The sequence below is a fragment of the Protopterus annectens genome, chromosome 9.part0 (assembly GCF_019279795.1).
Source record: "Protopterus annectens isolate FY-2018-M chromosome 9.part0, PAN1.0, whole genome shotgun sequence".
Lineage (NCBI taxonomy): Eukaryota > Metazoa > Chordata > Ceratodontiformes > Protopteridae > Protopterus > Protopterus annectens.
This window is the reverse complement of record NC_056743.1, coordinates 950,239,515-950,259,179: the sequence shown is the minus strand read 5'-3', so window position 1 is coordinate 950,259,179 and position 19,665 is coordinate 950,239,515.

The following is a 19,665-nucleotide window of genomic DNA, read 5'->3' as shown; positions in this document are numbered from 1 at the left end:
CAATTGTATTTAAACAGGGTAATTATGTAGCTATCTGGTTCTGAGGAAGACTGTGATTTATGCAGTTGAAAGCGCTTAACCTGTGGATGTATTTGGTGTACTTCACGTAATAAATTTTGTGGATGTAACTGTGTAGTTTTTCTGCTACATACTTCTTTCGTTATCCAGTTTGTTGTTCGAGCTGTGTGGGGAGTCGTCCAAGTCTGCATCAGACCTCTATCTTTATTTTGTTGCAGTTGTGGATTATACTGTTTTCAAAGTTAATTTAAGTGTTGCAAAGTATTCCTTACTAAGTTTTAGTCACATTTATTTATGTTTTATTGTTGATCCTTCATCAGTCCCCAAATATTTATACACTCCCTCTTGCTCAGTTTCTTTTATAGCACATTCTTGTCCCAAATTGATGTTTTCCTGGTGCTGCAGTTTTACTGCTTTAAAGGTTGCTTTTAGACATTTATCAATACCAAATGATATTCTTATATCATTTGAAAAAGGTTTGACAACTTAAAGTTGTACTTTCAGTTTCTCATCTGATGAGCTATACAGTATTAAATCAATGACAAAGAGAAGTTGAGAAGTCTCTAGACTTTGTTGTTTTCTAGGAGACAAATTATGGCCATGGTCTAAGCTGCTAAGTAGATAGCTTAATGGGTTAAGGGCAAGGCAGAATAGTAGCAATGACAGAGAGTCACCCTGGAATATCGCCTTTTGAATTTTTATCCCTGGGGTAATAATTTGCCCTTTATCATGGTTTAGTTGCAAAGTGGTCTGCCACTGTTTCATGGTTACTGTAAAGTAGTCAATCAGTGTAGGGTGTATCTTATACATTTTAAGCACGCTTATGGAATTCAAATAATTATTCTCTGTTACTACAATCGATCCTTTAAAATTCTTTCTTAGCTTATTTACTTTTTTTTCTTGCAGTGATTGTTGAGGATATCCTATAAAATACATTGTTTCATTTTCTTTTTGCATAGTTTTAAGAAAACTTAAATTACTCTTATGGTAATTTGTTATATAAAAATTGACATATTTAGATTTTTATGCTCCCTTCCATAACAGACATTCACAGAGTAAAGTGCAGCCCTATCATTGTTTTTTGAATCCTGCATAGAAACCTTAATCCAAGGAGTTTCCCCTCATATCTTTTTTAGTTGATAATATCTGTTGTATTAAAAAATCTATACTGGCTTTTTAAAATTAAACAATGAGCCAGTATTAAATAATATAGTGTCTTCAGCAGTTCCTCAACATTCTAAAACATTTGTATCAGAAATGGTACGGCAATAGTTGGCAAGAATCAAACACAAGTTACTGTTTGGTCTACTAGTATTAAATACCATTTGTGACATAGCCTCTAAAATAAGCATTATCAAGGAATTCTTGCTCTTAGAATGTTGTAGGCCACAGAATTCCCTAGTTAATATATGAATAGTTAAAACCCCATGCCTATGTCTATTTAGTGAATTCTTACCCAGTGTTCATAGGAGACTTATAGGATGGTTAGAAATGAATTTTAGACTTCTGCAGAATGCAGTCAAACTTAATGCATATTGTTGTGGTATTTCTTGTTTTACAACACCTAATATTTCACATTTAGCGTTAACCTTATATAATCTTGCATTTAATGATGATTGTATTAGCATCAATATATCACCACTGGTAATTTCCATTCATAGACATTAAAATGCCTTATATCGCTTAAATAAGAGGTTAGATGTGTCACAACATTTAGTAAATACAGCACTCTGAAAGATATTTGCATGAATTAGACTTTGTAGTGCTTGGAACTATGAAATTATGCAATGAAAATAGCAAAGAGACAAGCTTAAGCACATTTTTCTGACACCGGAAATCTGATTAACAAGCTTGTTTTTAACAACTCAAAAGCTTTGTTAAGATCAGGTCTTGTGGAGGGAATTAACTGACAGTGACAAAAAGCAAAGATGGCAGACAGAATACAAAATAGTTTTAAAAGCTGTTAGACACTTCAGTCTGTCATACTTATAAACAAAATGTATTGCAAAACAAAGCATCTAATGGCTTTTAAAGCCATTTATTCTTCTGAAGAACACTTTGTTTCAGCCCGATGTCTTTCAGCAGAACTAACCCGATGATTCATTAACAAGTGTGTACATGTCAGGCTAAGCCTACAGACTAAATCATCTTTGAGCAATAGGCAGTATTGCTCATAAGATATGTAAGATGTCAAGCAACCCTACACATCAAGCTGTACCTGTTCAGATATGCTGGAACATGTGGTATAACAACAGGTTGTACATATGCTTATTGTCAGTAAGCAAGCAGGCACGGATGGCAAAATACAAGGCAAGGTTACCCTGAAGCACATAAATTAAGATGTACATAGAGCTTAAAGAGGAAAGTATAGTTATATATCAATACATTACTGCACGAACACCACTAATTATAATTACCTTTCACTATAGAAGTAATCATGGTCACTCAGTGATACATCTACATGATTTAAAAGCTTGAATGTCAACAAAAGGAAATAAGAGGGACAAAGCTACAGTGTAACAAAGTGAGTGAATTTCATAAATAATAGATAAAGATGAGAGATGAGATAGTTGTCAAGGAAAGCAGAAATAGTAGGAAGCACTGCATATAATGCAAGTAATGCACAGTTACAGAACTTTACTGGCATTGTCATGTATATTATGAAAGTAAACAAAGGCAATAATTTACTTAGAAATTAACTGAGGTATGAATATGTATACAGGGTAAAGCATTTTAAGCCTTTCCTTGCCTTATATGTATGAAGGAAACAATAAAAAGTTGTAATGGCATTGTGCACACGTGTAAAACTGGGAATATCTATTGAGAAGAATAATGCACACCTATAAAGTCATTCCAATAATTGTAGTAGTTGTGGAATTAGTCAGTTGTGGCAGCAACTTGCTGTTCTGAATAATAGAAAGTGTGACTGTTCATACATGCCATATATTTATGTACTGCAATCCCAAAGGACCTGACATATAATAATGAACTGTCACTGTGGCCAGCATATCAACAGAAGTGGGTGCTGCTATCTATACTTTCAGTTGTCTAACTATAGCAGATGTGGGATGTTAATAGTTGTAAAATGAGAGGCATGGTCATGTGACATATAGTAACACTCATATTAATCAAGGCGAAACACATGTGTAGTCACTTGACATCTGGGTTGTTTATGCAGGAATGTCAGTTGAGGCCTATGTATATGGTGCATGCATATGCGATAGGAAAACCAAATGCAGATAGCAAGCCCAGAGAATACTTAGCCCAAAACAATTCACATGCTAGTACTATTGTATAATGACTGCAGCTATGTAAGAAATGTTTCACCTTTCATTTCAAAAAGGTTTCAAAATAATGCATTTTAGTGGTGTGATCATCATATTATGTGTGGCCTTCCTGCTGTAACTGAAATGCAATGCACATTGAAATACAAATGTCTGACAAACTATACCTCTGATTGCAGTCTAGCATCATGTTATACATCAAATTTTGCCTGATGTGAACCTCATTGAACAGAATAGTTACACCTGTATGACAGTACACAACCATGACTTACAAACAGGTACAACATTAATGTCAAATAGTAAGAGAACTTTTCAATATTTACATTTCACATGCAACAGCTGTACACCTGGCCTGTAACAATTTTGGTATTCTCCACACATAGGTCACTATCTCTAGTGCACAGATATTGTCAGAGCCAAGTGGCCAGAGGCAATTGCATTAAGTTATGACAAATAAGAACAAATAATGATAACTATCTCATAACATCTATGATTTAATGTGCTTTGAGCTAAACAGCACACATCTACTACATCATTATACTGGGCATGCTCATAAGGAAATATAGTAATAAATGAATTAGCATCACTTATCCACCACAAAACCAAAAGAAAGTATAATAACATTGGTCTAATCATACATCATGAGACTGCTTTATAGCATAGCTCACATCAAGAACTGATGATTAAGTCATTCTTACCTTTAACCACTATACTGTGAAAAAAATAATACAAGGCATATGTAAATGTTTCCATTAACTCATATAATAAATAGCATCCCTTCAGGAGAAGCTAACCCTGATTGTAAGCATTCCCAGACATACTCCACAATTACACCTTGCCATTCTTAAACACATGCCTGAGGTTATACCTCATAGCGCTGTATATCAACCATTGATGCAACAGAAGTAATCATATCTGAAGTGTCATGAAACATGCACTTGAAGGGATTGCATCAGTAATGTGCTGAAATGGTTATGGTTCCCCTAAAATGGAGTCTGAGGCTTCAAAAATATTGCCTGTTAGTGTGGCATGTCACCATTGTTTGAGATAAGCCACTCCTTTCTATCACTATTGTTTGACAGATATATATTTCCAGATTCAAATCTCTGCCTATGAAGCTTCATACTTTACAGAACTGTGTATTACCTGATTCTGCCACAGGAGAGATTAATATACAGAGGTCAGAAATTATACACTTCAATATCTGAACTAAGCAATATTTTCAGTGTTCATCTATCTACTAAAATTCTTTTGAGGGATCAAAAGTTTTTAACCATATTACTATTCATTGGGTAAGCATCTTGTCTGTCACTATAGTTTTGCACATATACATTATCAGATATGCCCAAATGTCAATCTAACTCCACATGATATAGAAGACAGTATTAACTGCATGCACCACATGAGAAATCTTGCCACAAAGGTCAAAGAACACCTGTATGAATGGGATGAAATCATCAATGTGTTGAAAGGCTTATGTTTAACCTAAATGGGATGGAAAGAGTTTATCGAAAAGTTGGATAAAGTAGTATTCCAAGTCTGTACACTCACACTATTTTCATAGGTTCATAGGTTCATACTAGGCTATCTGCCCTGGGGCATTTATAAGCCTAGCCCAATTGTGTTTGGCTTACACCACCCATTGATTTGAGTATACTGTGCCCTTTTTAAAGTTTAGTTTACTGTGCCTCTGTCTAATAGTGACACGGAAGTAATCCCCGCGACAAACCTACGATCCCCCATCCACTCATCAAGATTCTTCTTGAAGAGAGTCAGTGAGCTGCTCAGCCTAACATGAATTGGAATTATATTCCAGAGCGAAGGGAGCCTCTGGGTTATGAATCTGTCCCTCTAGCATGTTCTATTTATTTCTGTGCTGAGGTTCAAGTTGGCCTTTGCTGGATTTGATCAACTGCTTATGTAAGTCCACACTCTAGGGAACTGTGTAGTAACTGCATGTGCCATATGCAAAGTCTTGATACAAGTGTAAAACAAAACGCATTTGAAAGCACATCATCATTGTGTTGTAAGGCATGTGTGTGGCTTAAATGTGAGTAAAATAGTAGTGTGAGTTTTCTTCCTGTATCAATATACAAAAATAAATAAATAAATAAATAAAACAAGATAATTGTTTCCTTCTCAAAACTCACCAAAAAGTAGAGCTGAGGGCAGCAGCACAACCTCCAGATGATGATGTTGTACAGACCAACCACTTTGGGCATCTATTATGGTGCACGGTATCTTCAAGGTAGGAGAAAACAGATCACAGACTGCACACTGTGCTTGAGCTATCTTCTTGATAATGTAAAATATGACTTTAAGTGACTTGGTCATGTTGCCTAATGTCACTAAATGGGTATGGGTATTTGTCAGTGATAAGTGGACTGAGGATCCTGCTTATGTCAGGGAATCATGCTAATGGAAGTAGGGGTGTATGTACCCCTACTGGCCAGTGTGTGCCCACCATAAAGCCCAGCAGCCCTGGTCAACAAGTACTCTCTGGAAATGTCAAGCTGCCTAGCTTGGGTTACTTGGGATAGCTCTATTGAATGAAAACTGGATTTAAAACTTGCCAAATATGAGCTAAGAATTGCTACACTCAGTGTAGGTTCATTGACAGGATGGAGCTTGTAAGTGGGTGATGAGATTGTAAGAAGGAGGTTGGACATCCTATGTATCCAGGAAATAAGATGGAAGGGCAGTACTGCCAAGCCACTTGACTTGGAATCCAAAGTTTACAACACATGAGAAGTACAGGATAGAAATGGTGTGGTAATTGTGGTGATGGAGAAGCTTCAGAAGAGAGTGAGGGATGTTATCAGAATTAGTGACAAATTCACACCACACCAATCAGACTCCAGTGTAATGATAAGGCAGTATTCATGATCTTAGCCTTTGCAGTATGACAATGTTTGATAGGGAGGAAAAGAGTGCGTTCAGGCAACAGTTGTAGGACCTAGTAGATAAAGCAGAATGCAGGATGACATGAATTGGTGTTAATCATGAGTGACCCGAATGTATATATCAGGACAGACAGAACAGGATATGAGGACTGCCAGGATCCAAATGAGTATGGCAACAGGAATAAAGAAGGAAAGGCCATTTTAGACTTCATCTGCTAAATGACCTGATGGTGGCCAACACATTGTTCCGCAAGAGAGACACTCACAATATCACATACAGGAGTGGCCAGTATGCAACTCAGGTGGACTGCCACCTAGTAAGGGAAGGGCAGTGTGGCAGAATAAGTGATTGTAAAGTCATCCCCAGTGAAACAGTCATACCACAGCATAAACCACTGTTTGCCAATATTAGCTGCAAGCAGTGGTCAGAGAAGGCTCAAATGTCAACAGAAATCAAGCTGAAGACCAGGAAGTTATCTGAAAAAAAAGTGCACAATAGTTCAAGAAATGACTCAGGGGTCTACCACCTTAACTCAAGAAGAAAAGGAAATAGGTGGAGTTGATAAAGAATGGCAGCACCTCAAAAAAGCATATCTGAGAACTGGAGAACAGATATTCAGCCAAGTTAGGTATGGAAATAATTAACCCAAAGTAAGCTGGTAATGGAATGCAGAAGTCCAAGAAGTCAGCAAAAGAAAGAAGGAGTGAGAGATAGAAAAGACAGAAATGGCTAGGAAGGAATACTGGTTAGCTAACAAAGAGGCTAAGACAGGAGTTGCAAAAGCAATTAACAAGGCATCAGAGGCACTCTACCATCTTCTGGAAAGTGACTTAGTAGATGGTCCAAAAAACTATATCAGGTTGCAAGGCAAAGACAGAAAGATAAAGAAGATATTCAGACAGCTTTCATAAGGGATGCCAGCAACAACCTGCTCACCAGTCCACAGGACATCAAAGACAGATGGAAAGAGTACTTCCAACAGCATCTAAATGAAGAAATCCCCCGCAGAAGCTGTACTGCCCCAGATATACCCTACAGTGAAAGAACAGGAGGAGTCCACCAAGGAAGAAGTAATAACACCAGTAAGGAAAATGAAATGAGGGAAAGCAGCAGGCTCTGATGAGAACACAACATATATTATAAAGATGTTAGGTGAGATAGGGGAGAAATGGCTCTTGAAGGTACTCATAGCAGTATTGAGGAAAATACATATTGCAGATTACTTCAGAATAAGCACTCTAGTACCAATGTTCATAAATAAAGCGGGTATTCACAACTTTGTGCAGTATAGAGGTGCCAGACTCATGTTACACTGCATGAAAGTTCTGTAGAGGGTGATTGATAAACAAATATGCAGAGTAATAGAAAGTAAGATGGGAGATGAGAAGTTTGGATTCACATCAGGATGCTGCACAACTAATCTGACATTTGCAGTGAGACAGATACTTGAGAAGAAGCTAGAAATGAGGAAAGAGTCCAACTGGACTAAACATGGATAAAGCATTTGACAATGGCCGAAGAAAGATGATTTGGGCAATCTTTGGTGGTTTGATGATCCAGAAACATTGGTAGAATTAGTGCAAGCTATGTACAAGAACCTAATGACTCAAGTATGAACAATCATTGATCTCACAGAGGGGCTCCCAGTGGAAATGGGTGTGCATCAGGGTTAAGTTCTGAACCCACTGCTGTTCATACTGGTGGACCATATAAGAAAACAGAACAGACAATACAGATCAACAAACCTTCTGCATACAGATGATGTCTATGAGCAAGAACTTTACAAAGAATATGGGAATAGAATACAAAAGCTGAAGGCATGTGGGATAAAACTGAGTACAGATAAGACAGTTATAGTGGCAGCAAATGGAGAAATCAGAAGAAGTTGAGAACTGAGATAAAGAGGAAATACTTAAACAGATTAATAGTTTCAAGTATCTGAGAGATGGCTGAGAAGGAAAATCTGAATTAGGTGGTCAAAGCTAGAATCAGAGGGGCTGTAGCCTACTGGAACAGGATGTCATGAGTAGTATATGACAAAATATGATAAAAAAGCTGAAAAATAAGGTGTAGAAAACAGTGGTGTGACCAGTACTACTATATGGTACAGAAAACTGGGCAGCAAAGACAGAGCACTTGAGGAAGCTAGAGGTGATGGAGATGGAGTGCCTCGGACAGGTTACAGGATGCACACTGTGAGACCGACAAAGAAAAGATGACATAAGACAGAAGTCAAAGTAGCTCAAGTTAGAGAAAAAGTCAAAGAGAACATATTATAATAGTTCTGGCACATGCACAGAAAACCAAACTCTTACCAATCTATAAACAAGCTGGAGTACATTGTATTAACTGTCAGCACCACAGAAAAGGTCTGATTACCAGTGTGAGCTAGATCATTTTTAAAAGGATTACATCATCATTGTTTTACAAAGGATGAGTACTAAAAGAGGCAGGAAGTGATGGATGAGCCCAGTCCCAGTGTAAATCTACAGATCAGATCTGTAATGAAGCTATTCATACATAGATCTAGAATCACACACACACACACACACACACACACACACACACACACACACACACACACACACACAAACACACACACTGATGGCAAGTTAGTCAAGAGAGTAATTGTTGGATTTGAACACCAACCTCTCTAGTCACACACTCTAGAATACATTGTATCAGCCACAAACAACACATGAGAAGATTAAATACAGGTGTGTGACAGAGTACATTTGAAAGGATTATATAACCACTGTGTTGCAAAGCAGATGTTTGAGATAAAAAATGATGGTGGAGTCTACTCCTGGTGAAAATCTACAGATCAGATCTATTGTACCAACTGCCAGTACCACAGGGAAGTCTGACTGCAAGTGTGAGATGGAGCACATTTGAAAAGATTACTTCATCAATGTCTTGCAAAGGAGATGTGTGTGTGTGTGTGTGTGTGTGTGTGTGTGTGTGTGTGTGTGTGTGTGTGTGTGTGTGTGTGTGTGTGCTAAAAGCAGCTAAAATTAATGAAGGAGCCTTCTTTCAATGAAAACCTACAGATGAGATCTGGAAGAGCTATTCATACCTAGAACTTGAATCACACACATGCACGTGTGAGCTCGCATCCACACACACACACACACACACACACACACACACACACACGCACACACACACACACACACACACACACACACACACACACGCACACACACATATATACAATGATAGAGGTGAGTTGAGGGAGCAGTTGCTGGATTCAAATAAATACCTGTTAAATTACACATTCTAGTGTACATTGTTTCAATGACAAGTGCCACAGGAGAAGTAAGACTAAAGGATTGATACTGACCAGATATGAAAGAATGACATCATCACTGTGCTAAAGAGCAGATGTTTTGGCTAAAAGGAGAAGAAATTGATGGGGGAGCCTCTCCTGGTGCAACCGTTTCTCCTGAATGGAAGTGTACACATCAGATAAATGGATGAAGACAATCCATCCTAAAACTAAAGAAACGCACACACTCATACTAGTGAGTTACTACTGGATTTGAACACCTACCTAATTACACACTTTTGAGTACAGTGGATAAACCACAAGTGTCACAGAAAAAAATGACTACAAGTGTGAGTTACAGCACATATGAAAGGATGACTTCATCACTGTGTTGCTGAGAAGGTGTTTGAGGGTGAAAGAGAATAAACTGATGAGGGTACCTTCTTCCAGTGTAAATTTTTTCTTTGGAGTAGAGATCTGTGGGGGAAACCAGTCTTACCTAGCATTAGAGACATACACACACAGACACTCATACTAGACAGTCACTGATGGATGTGAAGCCCTATCAATCTAATAACCCATTCCAGACTACACTGTATGAAATGCAAGCACCACAGGCAAAATCTGACTACAAGTGTGAGATTGAATACATATGACAGGATGATATAATCAGTGTGTTGCCTACAATATAATGTACATCACATGTCTGGCTGGAAAAGAGCATGCTTTGACAAAAAGACAGAACAGAAATGTGTTGATCACAACTAATGGCATAGTTGTCAGTTAAGTCAGATATCCCTACATTCCTGGACATTGTGCTAGTGTGAGTGATATATTGCTGTTTCACACTACAGTGTACTGCCTATGTGTATGATGGATGATAATCACAGTTATCAAGCAGTGGAGTGCCAACCAAGCATTCATGAGAGTTCAGTTTATTAACATTGTGTGCAAATCTCCATTACTTGGTCCGTCATTGTCAATATTCCTAATGTTCTACAATGTGCAATGTAAATAGATAACAGGCAGGTCAAACATATAAAAGTACACTAGTTAATAGCACTCAGCAGGTGCAAGTCCTAAGGTCCCACACCATTGTACTTCATTTGCAATTATAATGTGTTGGAGTAAAAATATAATTTATAGTATGTAGTGCTTAAACAGTATCAGAGCAAGAATCCTCAAATATTGCATTAAAAGCTCCAACAGTCACTTGAAACAAAAGTCCAAGGTGCCCAAGGTAACAGGAAACAAGCACTTTTAAAAGTAAGTAATTTTACGTCAATTTTTCTTCTCATTGACCTTTGGCCTGTGGATGCATATACTATGTTCAACAATGTTGTTTCTTTTTTTCGAAGTGTGTGTTGCCAAAGTTAAAGTGTTTTGACATATTTATCCTGTAGCTTTCTTAAGTTTTAAAAATGGAGGTTTCTAGTGTTAATGACATAAAAATGTATAATCTGAGCCATGGAAAATCATTGCTCCAATGGCTTCCTGACAGGAAAAAAAGAAAACTACTGAACCAAGACATTGTCCACATCTGACAAAGTAAACCAAACAAAAACATACAGGCTGAGATTTTAGAAATGTTAATGTGTATTGGGATTTCCATGTGCTGTGGTTGGACTTTAGTATCAGAGCAAGCTCATAATATCTTGAGTACAACAAGCCATTAAAACATACAGAAGTAAACAAGACACTGACATTATTTTATTTGTCAGAATCACTTACTGAAGTGCACCACTGGCAATCATTCAACAAAACAATGGCAATGTATTAGTGCAGGCATAATTATTTTTGTACTTTTGAACTTAGAACAGAAATTAGCAGTGTTCTATGGTGCTCCACGGCAATCTTTGTGCAAATAAGGAATACAGACATATAGACACTTCTGATTCTTTATTATTTCAGAACAGATTTGTATCATGTTAATGTTTACTGTGTCTTGATTTCCATATATGTCATGATTATTGCAGCAAAATATTCATTATATGGATAGTACAAGGCCTTACTTACACTGTTATCATATATGCTGACTGTACACATGTTTAAAGCATGCTGTAGTGTGCCTTGTGTAATTGTATTTGTTTCTATCACATCATAAAGTAATGAAATCACCACTTGATAAGATACATCTACATGCCAGACTTCATATACTTCAGAAAATGCATGGTATTTAATCCTACCGCCTTTTAAGTTTATAAGAGGAAGTATTTTAAGCTATGTATAATGTTGCATAATTGTCACCCCATAAATGCTTGGATTGAGAAGATGTCTTGCACTTATAGATTTAAAGGTATGAACAGGGTTGGTATGGTTGTAAAATACATAAAAGGACAAAGCAGGTACTGCTTGTGGAATAGCATAGGTAGTCATAATTTAACAGGCCAACGTTTGAAGAAACTTGATAGTGCTCATTATTTTACACCTGATGCTGAATTTAAATGTATGCCGGATTTGACCATTAGTTGACCAAACCCAAGGAAGGAAACTCTCATATGCCAAAGCACACACACACACACACACACACACACACACACACACACACACACACACACACACACACACACACGCACACACGAACACACATTCACACACACTCTCACACACACACACACACACACACACACACACACACACACACACACACACACACACACACACACACACACACACACACACACACACACACACACACACATTGAAAACAGTATGAAGTGCGGGAGTATTTGTGTAGACACGTTGTAATAGTAATTAAAAATGAGCCATCCCATAAAGTGTATTTTCAACCCAACAGCCTGTTCAACAGATGATAACAGCTGTCTTTTCACAGTGTTATCAGTTTCTCTTTCCAAATTGTAGCGAGACTAAGCACAGCAGTGTGAGGAGCAACAGAGTAATGTGGCTGAAGGCAAAACTTACCAGTTTTTGCCATAAGATGGGAGCTGTCATTTAAAATTGCTGCTCAATGACAAGCATTGTCTAAATGCTAAAGCAAATATTGATGACACTGAAGAGGGGATGAGAGAGAGAGAGGGAGAGGGAAAGAAACATAAAACATTTTTATGGGCAATTTCTGTCTATATTTGTGATGCCTTACTGTTAAGTTTGTCATTCTAATGATTCAGTCATGTTATGTATGATAAAACATTTACAAATGCAGAACAAGCAGGGGCAGAATGGTGAAACAATGACTAACACATGCTCAGGATAATGGTGGGTAAATAATATATGTAGCCAACAGTTCAACACATAATATTAATGTGAACAAATCTTAAATAGTGTTTGACATACTCTGGACAATATGAAAAAGCAGTCTGCTGACTTTAGCATTATTTGAGCAGACCAAACATGAACTCATACTTCATATGGTTAAGATCACATACTTGAAGGGACAGTGACAAAAGACTGAAGCAAGAGAGAATGTAGGCATCAAGCTTCATTACTGTAATGACAATTGTAAGATCGCAAAAGGTGTAAGTAACATCCTGAAACCTAACAAACATAATAGTAACTGTCTTCTTATAGTGTTATCAGTCCATATTTCTATACTGCAATGGGGCTCAGCAGATCTGTACAATAACTGCAGCAGTGCAGCTGAAGGTAAATATCTTCAGCTGTTGCTATAGGATGTAAAATGACGTAAAATGATTTTTACCATCATTAACCACTGCTGTGCACTGAATAGCATTTTGCAAATGCTGAGGACCAAAATCCATGGTTTGTTTTGTGGACCAGCTCTCACCATATATGTTGTGTGTGATTCTATTTTATTCTATTCTGACAAGGTTAAATGTGTGGAAAGCAGATGATAGGACAGTGGTAAAAACTTGGAGCAAGGAAAGGGCAGGACACAGTTGGAAGGATACAGTAAAGTGCAGGATGGTGGTGTGAGGGCACCATAGCTATCCACCTACTCACTAGATAATTGTGTACTTATACAAATAATATGAGGATTTTAGACAGTCACTACATTAACTTAAAAATGCTATACAGCCAAATGAAATGTGTCAGACACACACATAGGCAATGTGTTGAGCTATGTGTATTTATATAAATTGAGACATAATGGGATGGTTGGGCATACATTTTACAAACTGTCTATGATAATGCCTAGGAACTAAGAACATGAAGCACCAAAAATATGAACTGTTATATTCTACTTATTATCTGTTAATACCAGAGATTAGTGAGTGAATGGAGAAGAACAGCCACTGCAGAACTAGTCACTTGACAGTGTGCACCTTGGCACTAGATTACTAACACTGTTGAAGTGACAAGTGAACCCCATGTGCAGAAATGGCTAAAGGGTTATGAATGGATATATGGAATGCCACCGAGGAAATAGCATTTCCCAAGTTGTTAAGCCAAGGTGTAACAATTTGAAGGTGACTAGCGATCTTTCATTTGGACAAGCCTGTATGTGCTGGAGTTGTTATATTAATGGAATTATATTTTGAGGCAGTTAGTTATTTCCCTAAAATGTATTTACATTAATTTGAGTGATAACAGTAACACATGTTGAGGAAGGGGCTATACATACTTTATATGGCATACTGTCCTACAAACCTAATGATGATAGCTGTAATGAGTCACTATTCATCCCAATATATACTGTAAACATTATACATCTGCAAGTTTACTTTACATTAAATATAATCTTTGTTATGCTTAACATACTTCACACAGAGCATAGTAGCAATCATTATACAGAGTTGTGTTTCAAGTTTCATTTGGCAACTTAACAGTTGAACTTCATGTTGATATACTAATAAAAAGGCACTGATAATAGCTTATTCAGGGTACCTCCATAAAAGTATATGTCATTTGGATACAGAACCTGTATTAGTTCTGTGGTTACTCAAAGCATCCAGCATTAACAGGTTGATCCACGGAGAAAGTTACACAGCATGTGTATTTCTCACACTCAGAACTATCCTTAGTTCTTACTGAAGTGCACCAACACCGGTTTCATTTGCGTTAGTAAAAGCTACATCATTGTGCATGCAAAATAAAATTTTGAGTTTTTTTCCCTTGGGAAGGTAACTGTCATTCACTGATATTCACAGCTGACAGTAAAGAGTGCACAGTGCTAAGCAATATGCAAAGGATAAACCTAAAAATGGAAAACATTAAGTAGTCTGTTGAATTATGTAAATGGAGGCCTTCTAAAAGTGAAATGTTGACACCAAGTATTTATAATTTCACTGTTAACTCAAAATAAGTAGCTCTGATCCCAGCACATATGACATTACCTTAAAATATTAATTATTTTAACAGTGTTTGCCACATGATAACTTTCATTTCAATTACAGATGACCATGCCTTCACGTTATAAGACTTATTGAGGAAGGGGCCACATATAAGCTTACATTAGGTCATATTGTACACAGCATATGCAAGTAAAATGTACAACTGTGATAAAGATATGTATTACTGTCATGAATATATGCTCATACATATTTATGATGTTTTTAATAATCCATATTTTATCATTCATTCTTCTGATTATTTTACTTCCAAAGACATTAGTTCATGGCATATTTGCATAAACCACACTCATTAAAATGTGATACTACAATAGTCAACAGTAAAAAGAATGCAAGAGACATATATCAAAGTTATCTAGTCTATCATCCTTTCTACATAATTCTGTTTTTTAAAATCAAAATGTTGGAAATTGCAATAATACTTCAGGTTCAAGCACACAAAAGATTATTTAACTGTGCATACTAGCATCAAAGTATCCAAATCTGGATTCACACCCTGCATTACTGGTGCTATTACTCATACAGTATTGGATTAGCACATTGAGCCACAGATAAAAGTTAAATAACAGGTGTCATTTTGGCACTTAGTACTGTCCAGGGAGCTGAGTGAAGCACAATGATGGAAGTCTTATTTGTGCTACTGATGACATTCCAAATAAAACTTTTGAATTTTTGTCTTGGGAAGTTAACACTCATTCATGGATGTTCACTATGGGAATCAACAATGTACAATGCCAAGCATTGACAAAAGGTTAAGCCAAAAATAATAAAAATAAAAAATGACTCAGAGTGATGATTTCTCAGCTCTACTGTCTTATACCATTAAAATGTTGACATTAAGGATCCCGAGTTCCAAAGAGACATCACTTTCTCCATGTTTGACCCATAAAACATTGGCATTCCCATAAAACATTGCAAAAACTAACACTGTTTGCCACAACAACATGGAGACTATGATGTAGAGAAGGTAAAGTGCATATGCTCAGATTTGCAATTCTAACATTTTACATTTATGGAGAAATATACCCTTGTTCTCACAATTGTCCTTTGCTCTGAATGGGATATTTGCTCAAGTTATTCTACTGATGCATGTCACAGTACAAAAAATGCATGCAATGTAACAGTGTGTTTTCCCTTTGTTTTGTGAGCATTACATACTTTTGATGAGTTTGTAACATGACTGCATTATAATTTGCCTGAATTTATAAATGTAATGTTTGTATGTTTACGTTGTATTTGTTTTTGTAAACTACAGACACTTTATGCAAAGAAAGAGTTACCTCTTAAACATATTTTATAAAAGGTGGTATAAAGGTTATTTCCTAAGTCAACCAATTTAATAACAAACTCTGATATAAGCTTATTCTTCCTGACAAACCATATCCAAAATGCAGGAGTGTTGAACACCTAATTAATTGTGCAACAATGCTAATGAATCACACTTGCAAACAATTATCTAGTGACAGTTCTAAATATTTGCACTTGTACTTCTAGGGCTTGTGCATGGCATTGTGTAGGTCCTCTCACCATGTTTACCTGCCAAACACTTCAAGCAGATTGAAAGATTCAGGAATGATAATGAGCTTTTACCTGATTAACATATTCAACATGTCCACAGATTTTAATCTGCGTGATATAAGCATAACATAGGGCTAAGGAAATAATACCATAATAGGGAAGATTGCTTGGATTCGCCACTGCTGTAAAACTTAGATACTGCTGTTTGATTGAAATAAATTACTGTAACTGCATTCTTTTGCAAGGACTTTATTATAATTCTTGTCAAGGTATGTTATGTTCATTACATGTAATACAGTTATGATTTTAGTATGTTTTCCCAGAAAACTGAGTAATATCTACAATTTGCCCACTAATGTTTGTAATGAATGTATAGTACATTCTATTGCAATGCTCCTGAATTTAAGTTACACTAGTTTATGGAAAAAAAATTTAACTTAGGAAAAGTCACAATGTTAAAGTGGCATTTCTAAAACATGTTCTGTAGTAAGGTTGCTGTATATGCTTGCCAATACTAATTTGTATCCCATTTGAAGGTTATGTTCTTGCCATTTGTTGTTGCTGGGTTGGGGGAATGGGCTATTTGTTGAAGATCTTGGCTTTTTTATTATATAAATGAGTACTGTCTACATTTTGCAATGCTGCATTTGTATGGAGGTTTAACAGCTGCTATTACAAAGATCACTGACTTGTATTACATAAAAAGTGGCTGTTCTGCCGATATATCCCTAGCCTTGTTCACCGATATCTGAATGTAGAAAGTTATTTTATTTAAGTAACATTTCATACATTTGTTTCATTGCTAATGCTGTTCTATATTCTAGATATAAACAAATTTCTTTCCCCCATACTTAGTTCTGCTTTTACCAGGGGGCGGGATTTTACAGTTATGTGGTAGATGAATGTACTCACACACACACACAAACACACACACATATATATATATATATATATATATATATATATATATAGTGGATAAAAAAGTGTACACACCTCTGTTAAAATGCCAGGATTTTATGATATAAAAAATTGAGACCACAATAAATCACTTCAAAACTTTTCCCACCTTTAATGTGATCTGTAACCTATACAATTCAATTGAAAAACAAACAAATATGTTAGGGGAAAATATAAAAAATAAAAAAAGCATACAATAAGCTGGTTGCATAAGTGTGTACACCCTTAAACTAATACTTTGTTGAAGCACCTTTTGATTTAATTACAACATTCAGTCTTCTTGGGTACACACCTGCCATCAATTAAAGAGACTCTGATTAACCCCAAATAAAGTTCAGCTGTCCTAGGAGGGTTTTCCTGACATTTACTGAGTTACCTGCTACAGCAAAAGCCCTGGTTCACAGAGAGCTTACAAAACATCAAAGGGATCTCATTGTTGAAAGGTATCAGTCAGGAAAAGGGTACAAATAAATTTCCGTAGCATTGGATATACCATGGAACACAATGAAGACAGTCATCAAAAAGTGGAGAAAATCTGGGAAAACAGTGATGTTGCAAAGAACTGGATGTCCTTCCAAAACTGATGAAAAGACAAGATGAAAACTGGTCAGGTAGGCTTACAAGAGACCAATAGCAACACTGAAGGAGCTGCAGGAGTTTCTGGCAAGTACTGGTTGTGTACTACATGTAACAACAATCTCCCATATTCTCCATATGTCTGGGCTATGGGGTAGGGTTGCAAGACAAAAGTCTTTTATTGCACATAAAAACATCCAGGCCCAGCTAAAATTTGCAAATAATACATGAAGTCTTCCCAACGGATTTGGGAAAATGTGTTATGGTCTGATGAGACCAAGGTTGAACTTTATGGCCACAATTCCAAAAGGTACGTTTGGCGCAAAAACAACACTTCGCATCACCAAAAGAAGACCATCCCCACAGTGAAGCATGGTGGTGGCAATATCATGTTTTGGGGTTGCTTTTTTCAACTGGAACTGGGGCTTTAGTCAAGGTGGAGGGAATTATGAACAGTTCCAAATATCAGTCACATTTGGCACAAGACCTTCAGGCATCTGCTCGAAAGCTGAAGGTGAAGAGGAATTTCACCTTTCAACATGACAATGACCACAAACATACATCCAAATACACAAAAGTATGGCATCACCAAAAGAAAATTACATTTTTGGAATGGCCCATCCAGAGCCCAGACCTAAATGCAATAGAAAATCTGTGGGGTGACCTGAAAACGGCTGTGCCCAAGAGATGTCCTCACAATCTGACAGATGTGCCATGCTGATAGACTATTAACCAAGAAGACTGAATGCTGTAATTTTGTCTAAAGGAGCTTCAACAGAGTATTAGTTTAAGGGTGTGCACACTTATGCAACCAGCTTATTGTATATTTTTTATTTTTTATATTTTTCCCCTAACAGGTATGCTTGTTTTTCAATTGAATTGCACAGGTTATAGGTCACATTAGAGGTGGGAAATGGTTTGAAATGATTTATTGCGGTCTAATTTTTTTATATCACAGGGGTGTGTATACTTTTTATATCCACCGTATCTATATCTATATGTATATCTATACATATATATATATCTACATATATATATATATATATATATATATATATATATATATATATATATATACATACACTATAATATAATTAATATAATATAATATGAATAATATATATATATATATATATATATATATATATATATATATATATATATATATATATAAGCTTTTAACAATGATTCCTGCTTCAATGAATATTTTTTTCTGCCCAGTACAAGTCATCTTTTTTTTTTTTACTTCAGTATAAGGATATGGTATCTACAAATCCCAGCCATCTAAACCTGCCTTTCCATGCACTTCATTAACATGCTTCTTGCATTTTAATGAAAACTTTACCTGACAATAACTTTTGTGACTGTGTCTGGCAGCAGGTTATTGATTATGTGAATGCTGTAGGTGGCTATGCGCAAGAATACAAGACTATCAGTCATTGAGCCAGTGACATGATAACAATTGCCAAAAAGAGAGCCGAGTTTGTTGCATGGGAATAGAGAGCTACTGGAGATGGTCTTGCTTGCAAACCACCACTAAGACAGAGACATTCTTGTCAGCTATAAGGGGTCCAGGTCGCACATTGGGGTTGCCCAGTGCCATGATGGATGTGGGGGCAGAGGCTGATGACAATCAAAGCATATCTACTGCTGATGCTAAAGGTGTGCAATTAGGATAGCTAGATAGATAGATAGATAGATAGATAGATAGATAGATAGATAGATAGATAGACAGATAGATAGAGAGAGAGAGATAGGTAGATAGATATTTCATAAAATTGATTTTTTGAGTTAAAAATAAGTTGTTTTTCATATTTGATCTTATGTTTAATATTATCATACCTCTATCCCTTTATCTCTTAATTGCAAT